The sequence below is a fragment of the Salmo salar genome, chromosome 07 (assembly GCF_965601325.2).
Source record: "Salmo salar chromosome 07, fSalSal1, whole genome shotgun sequence".
Taxonomy (NCBI): domain Eukaryota; kingdom Metazoa; phylum Chordata; class Actinopteri; order Salmoniformes; family Salmonidae; genus Salmo; species Salmo salar.
Genome location: NC_138297.1, coordinates 74,550,841 through 74,560,000, shown reverse-complemented (window position 1 = coordinate 74,560,000; position 9,160 = coordinate 74,550,841). Strand labels below are relative to the sequence as shown.

Sequence of the window (9,160 nt, the reverse complement as noted above, 5' to 3'; positions counted from 1 at the left end):
TCCATGAGAACAGAACTACCCCTCCTCTCAGGTCCATGAGAACAGAACTACCCCTCCTCTCAGGTCCATGAGAAGAACAGAACTACCCCTCCTCTCAGGTCCATGAGAACAGAACTACCCCTCCTCTCAGGTCCATGAGAACAGAACTACCCTCAGGTCCATGAGAAGAACAGAACTACCCCTCCTCTCAGGTCCATGAGAAGAACATAACTACCCCTCCTCTCAGGTCCATGAGAAGAACAGAACTACCCCTCCTCTCAGGTCCATGAGAACAGAACTACCCCTCCTCTCAGGTCCATGAGAAGAACTGAACTACCCCTCCTCTCAGGTCCATGAGAAGAACAGTACTACCCCTCCTCTCAGGTCCATGAGAAGAACAGGAGACAGAAAGAGACAGACTGGGAACATTACATGTCCAGGCTTTGACTGACAGAGGACTGGAAGGGACCCGTTGGGACTAACTCGTTATCATGCTATTGAAGGACAACAACAGCCTTGACTGCCACCAATAAATATAACAATATTTTTTATTTATTTATAATAAACTTTTGAAATAATTATATACACATCCGGCAACATTGGAGTACCAGATGAGGACCGGGGAAGAGACAGAACCAGAACCAGAACCAGGAGACAATAACAGAAGGACGTCGCCGCCCCAAACCCACACCGAGACAAAGGTTAGTGAAATATAAGCTGTGATGTTCGGCCTATTTATAACTTTGCTCAGGAAATCAGTGGGTAATTTACTGACTTCAGCTGTATCTTGTTCTGTTTGTTAAACTGCTGTAATTATTCACGAAAACAATAAGTCCTCACTACTAAATGTAGAAGGAGAAGTGTTTTATATTTACAACTAAATGTAAAGGGTGAATAATTTTGTATTTACTGCCTAGAAAGGGCAATAATAGTTACTTCTTGAGAATCCTAAAATTGTCCAAAGGGAGAGCGCCGTGTCCCTTGAGAGAGAGGCTGTCTGTCTGGGCTCTACTCGGGTCGAATGGGGAGCTGTTCTTTCAGAACCACCACCAAAGTGGAATGAACAGGGTCAGGGGGCCCGCTGGGCCGTTGGGGTACAAGCCCCTGGCTAAAAGTGGAATGAACAGGGTCAGGTGGCCCGCTGGGCCGTTGGGTTACTAGCCCCTGGCTAAAAGTGGAATGAACAGGGTGAGGGGGCCCGCTGGGCCGCTGGGGTACAAGCCCCTGGCTAAAAGTGCTCAAAGACGACACTTCTGAACGGAAGAGGCTGAATGTGGTCTGGTCACTGGAAGAGGCTGAATGTGGAGGTCTGGTCACTGGAAGAGGCTGAATGTGGAGGTCTGGTCACTGGAAGAGGCTGAATGTGGAGGTCTGGTCACTGGAAGAGGCTGAATGTGGAGGTCTGGTCACTGGAAGAGGCTGAATGTGGAGGTCTGGTCACTGGAAGAGGCTGAATGTGGAGGTCTGTTCACTGGAAGAGGCTGAATGTGGAGGTCTGGTCACTGGAAGAGGCTGAATGTGCAGGTCTGTTCACTGGAAGAGGCTGAATGTGGTCTGGTCACTGGAAGAGGCTGAATGTGGAGGTCTGGTCACTGGAAGAGGCTGAATGTGGTCTGGTCACTGGAAGAGGCTGAATGTGGAGGTCTGTTCACTGGAAGAGGCTGAATGTGCAGGTCTGGTCACTGGAAGAGGCTGAATGTGGAGGTCTGGTCACTGGAAGAGGCTGAATGTGGAGGTCTGGTCACTGGAAGAGGCTGAATGTGGAGGTCTGGTCACTGGAAGAGGCTGAATGTGGAGGTCTGGTCACTGGAAGAGGCTGAATGTGGAGGTCTGGTCACTGGAAGAGGCTGAATGTGGAGGTCTGTTCACTGGAAGAGGCTGAATGTGGAGGTCTGTTCACTGGAAGAGGCTGAATGTGGAGGTATGGTCACTGGAAGAGGCTGAATGTGGAGGTCTGGTCACTGGAAGAGGCTGAATGTGGAGGTCTGGTCACTGGAAGAGACTGAATGTGGAGGTCTGGTCACTGGAAGAGGCTGAATGTGGAGGTCTGGTCACTGGAAGAGGCTGAATGTGGAGGTCTGGTCACTGGAAGAGGCTGAATGTGGTCTGGTCACTGGAAGAGGCTGAATGTGGAGGTCTGGTCACTGGAAGAGGCTGAATGTGGAGGTCTGGTCACTGGAAGAGGCTGAATGTGGAGGTCTGGTCACTGGAAGAGGCTGAATGTGGTCTGTTCACTGGAAGAGGCTGAATGTGGAGGTCTGGTCACTGGAAGAGGCTGAATGTGGAGGTCTGGTCACTGGAAGAGGCTGAATGTGGAGGTCTGGTCACTGGAAGAGGCTGAATGTGGAGGTCTGTTCACTGGAAGAGGCTGAATGTGGAGGTCTGTTCACTGGAAGAGGCTGAATGTGGTCTGGTCACTGGAAGAGGCTGAATGTGGAGGTCTGGTCACTGGAAGAGGCTGAATGTGGAGGTCTGGTCACTGGAAGAGGCTGAATGTGGAGGTCTGGTCACTGGAAGAGGCTGAATGTGGAGGTCTGGTCACTGGAAGAGGCTGAATGTGGAGGTCTGTTCACTGGAAGAGGCTGAATGTGGAGGTCTGTTCACTGGAAGAGGCTGAATGTGGAGGTCTGGTCACTGGAAGAGGCTGAATGTGGAGGTCTGTTCACTGGAAGAGGCTGAATGTGGAGGTCTGTTCACTGGAAGAGGCTGAATGTGGAGGTCTGTTCACTGGATGAGGCTGAATGTGGAGGTCTGTTCACTGGAAGAGGCTGAATGTGGTCTGGTCACTGAATGAGTCTGTAGTAGAAATCAGCCATACAGGAACACGTATCGATGTCATTTTATATATTCTACCGTCTGTAGTGGTACTCTCTACACCAATTATATTCCATCGTTATTCACCTGCTGTAGCCTATAGGTCTGTTTCGCTCAGATCCAAATTGAAATATTATTACTCCTGGGTCGTAGTTAGGGCTTAGCAAAGTTACCGGAATCTTCAGTCATTTTTGGTAATTAACAGAAAATCTATGGCAATCTATCGTAACTTTGGTAATTTAATACGAATAACTTTACAACAACAAAAAAAAGTATTGATTTATAGTATTAATAATGTATTATATCTGTGTTCATATTGTCCATGAGTTTCTAGTAAATAGACCAGATGGTTCGAGAGATAATAACACAATTAATGAATAAAAAAGCATATAATCAACAATGGAATCATTTTCTATTGACTCTGACGATCTTCCGACTATTGAGTGTTATTGACTCTGACGATCTTCCGACTATTGAGTGTTATTGACTCTGACGATCTCCCGACTATTGAGTGTTTTCTCATCTGCCACCAGTTTGACGCCAAAAACATTGACGACTAATACATACTGGCGTAGTATAAATAATAATAATATAAATAAAGAATTATAAAACCCACATATTAAACCACCAATGGTATTCAATACATACAGGATATGACATGTTGAAACCCACATATTAAACCACCAATGGTATTCAATACATACAGGATATGACATGTTAAAACAAACCCACATATTAAACCACCAATGGTATTCGATACATACAGGATATGACATGTTAAAGCCCACATATTAAACCATCAATGGTATTCAATACATACAGGATATGACATGTTGAAACAAACCCACATATTAAACCACCAATGGTATTCAATACATACAGGATATGACATGTTGAAACAAACCCACATATTAAACCACCAATGGTATTCAATACATACAGGATATGACATGTTGAAACCCACATATTAAACCACCAATGGTATTCAATACATACAGGATATGACATGTTGGAACAAACCCACATATTAAACCACCAATGGTATTCAATACATACAGGATATGACATGTTAAAGCCCACATATTAAACCACCAATGGTATTCGATACATACAGGATATGACATGTTGAAACAAACCCACATATTAAACCACCAATGGTATTCAATACATACAGGATATGACATGTTGAAACAAACCCACATATTAAACCACCAATGGTATTCGATACATACAGGATATGACATGTTGAAACAAACCCACATATTAAACCACCAATGGTATTCAATACATACAGGATATGACATGTTGAAACAAACCCACATATTAAACCACCAATGGTATTCAATACATACAGGATATGACATGTTGAAACAAACCCACATATTAAACCACCAATGGTATTCAATACATACAGGATATGACATGTTGAAACAAACCCACATATTAAACCACCAATGGTATTCAATACATACAGGATATGACATGTTGAAACAAACCCACATATTAAACCACCAATGGTATTCAATACATACAGGATATGACATGTTGAAACAAACCCACATATTAAACCACCAATGGTATTCAATACATACAGGATATGACATGTTGAAACAAACCCACATATTAAACCACCAATGGTATTCAATACATACAGGATATGACATGTTGAAACAAACCCACATATTAAACCACCAATGGTATTCAATACATACAGGATATGACATGTTGAACAAACCCACATATTAAACCACCAATGGTATTCAATACATACAGGATATGACATGTTAAAGCCCACATATTAAACCACCAATGGTATTCAATACATACAGGATATGACATGTTGAAACAAACCCACATATTAAACCACCAATGGTATTCAATACATACAGGATATGACATGTTAAAAACCCACATATTAATCCACCAATGGTATTCAATACATACAGGATGTGACATGTTGGAACAAACCCACATATTAAACCACCAATGGTATTCAATACATACAGGATATGACATGTTGAAACAAACCCACATATTAAACCACCAATGGTATTCAATACATACAGGATATGACATGTTGAAACAAACCCACATATTAAACCACCAATGGTATTCAATACATACAGGATATGACATGTTGAAACAAACCCACATATTAAACCACCAATGGTATTCAATACATACAGGATATGACATGTTAAAGCCCACATATTAAACCACCAATGGTATTCAATACATACAGGATATGACATGTTGAAACAAACCCACATATTAAACCACCAATGGTATTCAATACATACAGGATATGACATGTTGAAACAAACCCACATATTAAACCACCAATGGTATTCAATACATACAGGATATGACATGTTGAACAAACCCACATATTAAACCACCAATGGTATTCAATACATACAGGATATGACATGTTGAAACCCACATATTAAACCACCAATGGTATTCAATACATACAGGATATGACATGTTGAAACAAACCCACATATTAAACCACCAATGGTATTCAATACATACAGGATATGACATGTTGAAACCCACATATTAAACCACCAATGGTATTCAATACATACAGGATATGACATGTTGAAACAAACCCACATATTAAACCACCAATGGTATTCAATACATACAGGATATGACATGTTGAAACCCACATATTAAACCACCAATGGTATTCAATACATACAGGATATGACATGTTAAAACCCACATATTAAACCACCAATGGTATTCAATACATACAGGATATGATATGTTGAAACCCACATATTAAACCACCAATGGTATTCAATACATACAGGATATGACATGTTGAAACAAACCCACATATTAAACCACCAATGGTATTCAATACATACAGGATATGACATGTTGAAACCCACATATTAAACCACCAATGGTATTCAATACATACAGGATATGACATGTTGAAACCCACATATTAAACCACCAATGGTATTCGATACATATTGTATTTAGAATCATGTTTTACAAGCTTTATCATTCTATTTTATTTGAATTAAAAAAAATAATAATCTTGTTTAATTATTGCGTTATATTGGACATGTGATAACTCCACATAGAGGGACTGCATTAATAACAGACCACTGTGGTCATCTGAAGCACCCAACAGGGCCAGTAGATGACTTGTGGTCGACTACACAAAGTCCTTGAAAGATACCAATATTCTGGTAGTTTACTGGTAAAGGTTTCCAGTAATATTCCCTTCCCGTTGCCACCCTAGTCATAGTTGACCGTAGGGCATTGCAGGTTACTACATGGAATACCACTGGGTACGGTTTCTAGAAGGTTGATGTGAATCTAGTTTCCATTTCACCACGGGGATTACACTAGGTGACAAACTGCAAAAAGGAGCTTTCTAGAAGCAGAGTGGTTGAGATATGTCTCCCCTACGGCACCCTATTGTCCCCTATGGCACCCTATTGCACCCTATTGTCCCCTATGGCACCCTATTGTCCCCTATGGAACCCTATTGTCCCCTATGGCACCCTATTGTCCCCTATGGAACCCTATTGTCCCCTATTGTCCCCTATGGCACCCTATTGTCCCCTATGGAACCCTATTGTCCCCTATGGCACCCTATTGTCCCCTATGGAACCCTATTGTCCCCTATGGCACCCTATTGTCCCCTATGGCACCCTATTGTCCCCTATGGCACCCTATTGTCCCCTATGGCACCCTATTGTCCCCTATTGTCCCCTATGGCACCCTATTGTCCCCTATGGCACCCTATTGTCCCCTACGGCACCCTATTGTCCCCTATGGAACCCTATTGTCCCCTGTTGTCCCCTATGGCACCCTATTGTCCTCTGTTGTCCCCTATTGTCCTCTGTTGTCCCCTATTTTCCTCTGTTGTCCCCTATTGTCCTCTGTTGTCCCCTATTGTCCCCTATAGCACCCTATTGTCCCCTGTTGTCCCCTATGGCACCCTATTGTCCTCTGTTGTCCCCTATTGTCGTCTGTTGTCCCCTATTGTCGTCTGTTGTCCCCTATTGTCCCCTACGGCACCCTATTTTCCTCTGTTGTCCCCTATTGTCCTCTGTTGTCCCCTATTGTCCCCTGTTGTCCCCCATGGTACCCTATTATCCCGTTGTCCCCTAAGCCACCCTATTCCCTATATAGTGCACTGCTGTTGACCAGAATAGTGCACTATATAGGGAACAGGGAGTCATATGGGACCCAGCCGGAGCAGGAGGTGTTGAATTGGAGCGTGTTGTTGGGCAAGGTTGAACAGTGGAAAGTTAGGTGTCATCTTTCATAGCAGATTACTGAGGGATTTGTTCCCTGCTTCATCAGTATGGGGACAGGACAGAGAGAGAGAGTGTGTGTGTGTGTGTGTGTGTGTGTGTGTGTGTGTGGTGTGTGGGTGTGTGTGTATGTGTATATGTGGTGTGTGTGTGTGTGTGTGTGTGTGTGTGTGTGTGTGTGTGTGAATAAAGACGAGGGCCATCAGTGTATCAGCTGGGGGGCATTTGGCTTCAGTTTGATCTGCTGGTAACCAAACTGAACAGCTGGATAATCACCCTCCTCCTCTTCCTCCTCCTCTACCTCTCCTCCCCCCCCCCCTCCTCCTCCTCCTCCTCCTCCTCCCCCCCCCTCCTCCTCCTCCTCCTCTACCTCCCCCCCCCCTCCTCCTCCTCCTCCTCCTCTTCCCCCCCCCCCCCCCTCCTCCTCCTCCTCTTCCTCTTCCCCCCCAACCTCCTCCTCCTCCTCCTCCTCTCCTCTCCTCCTCCCCCTCCTCCTCCTACCCTATTGGTCCTGGTCTACAGTAGAGCACTACCCTATTGGTCCTGGTCTACAGTAGTGAACTACCCTATTGGTCCTGGTCTACAGTAGTGAACTACCCTATTGGTCCTGGTCTACAGTAGTGAACTACCCTATTGGCTCTGGTCTACAGTAGTGCACTACCCTATTGGCTCTGGTCTAATGTAGTGCACAATAGGAAATAGGATGCCATTTGGTTCACAGCCCAGAACAGGGTCACAGCTCCTAAACAGACAGTGTTTCTCTGTCTACATGGCCCAGTGTTAGTAGCTCTGCGGGTTTGTTCTTGTCTCCTGAGACATTCTCCTTCCTGTTGGTGTCTGATTGAGTTTCTGTAACTCAGGGCCGTTAAAACTGTCAGGTCGTATCTGGAGACAGCAGGGCTGATGGGTTGAGGCTCTCTCTCTCTCTCTCTCTCTCTCTCTCTCTCGTCTCTCTCTCTCTCTCTCTCTCTCTCTCTCTCTCTCTCTCTCTCTCTCTCTCTCTCTCTCTCTCTCTCTCTCTCTCTCTCTCTCTCTCTCTCTCTCTCTCTCTCCTCTCTCTCTCTCTCTCTCTCTCTCTCTCTCTCTCTCTCTCTCTCTCTCTCTCTCTCTCTCTCTCTCCTCTCTCTCTCTCTCTCTCTCTCTCTCTCTCTCTCTCTCTCTCTCTCTCTCTCTCTCTCTCTCTCTCTCTCTCTCTCTCTCTCTCTCTCTCTCTCTCTCTCTCTCTCTCTCTCTCTCATTTGTGCTTGTTCTTATTTCCTCTCAGCTGGGTCTCTCTGGGGAGTTTTTTTTACCACCTGGGGACCCCCTCCCTCGATGTTCATGCTGTCATCTCATCCTTACTACGTCACCATGTTTCTCTCCGTCTATATACTTGTGTTTTTCCTTTCGTTCTCCAGCAGGCTTATTGAAACCAAGAGAACAACAGTTAAATGACTGAAACAAACGCTGTTGGAAACGGTTACTCTCATTCTTAAAGGGACAATCTGCTACGGTCCCCGTCTAACTTTGTCTCTATTTTAGTCTCCAATAAACGTTAAATTACCTACTGGCTCGCTGGACCGAAGCAGAGAGGGGTCGTTGTACCTCTACAGTGGTTTATGGAACAACAGATCTGGGACCAGGCTAGTTGGCTATAGGCCTACAGAACAACAGATCTGGGACCAGGCTAGTTGGCTATAGGCCTACAGAACAACAGATCTGGGACCAGGCTAGTTGGCTATAGGCCTACAGAACAACAGATCTGGGACCAGGCTAGTTGGCTATAGGCCTACAGAACAACAGATCTGGGACCAGGCTAGTTGGCTATAGGCCTACAGAACAACAGATCTGGGACCAGGCTAGTTGGCTATAGGCCTACAGAACAACAGATCTGGGACCAGGCTAGTTGGCTATAGGCCTACAGAACAACAGATCTGGGACCAGGCTAGTTGGCTATAGGCCTACAGAACAACAGATCTGGGACCAGGCTAGTTGGCTATAGGTCTACAGAACAACAGGGACCAGGCTAGTTGGCTATAGGCTACAGAACAACAGATCTGGGACCAGGCTAGTTGGCTATAGGCCTACAGAACAACAGG

General features: G+C 44.7%; 1 long non-coding RNA gene across 1 annotated transcript in view; it reads left to right on the top strand.

The window, feature by feature from the left end:
* Positions 1–152: 152 nt before the first annotated feature.
* The window catches only part of LOC145880081 (uncharacterized), a 78,928-nt gene continuing 69,920 nt past the window's right edge, over positions 153–9,160 (top strand). Inside the window, exon 1 of the long non-coding RNA XR_014392975.1 lies at positions 153–680. This is a non-coding gene — a long non-coding RNA (uncharacterized LOC145880081). The remainder of the gene's footprint in view (positions 681–9,160) is intronic.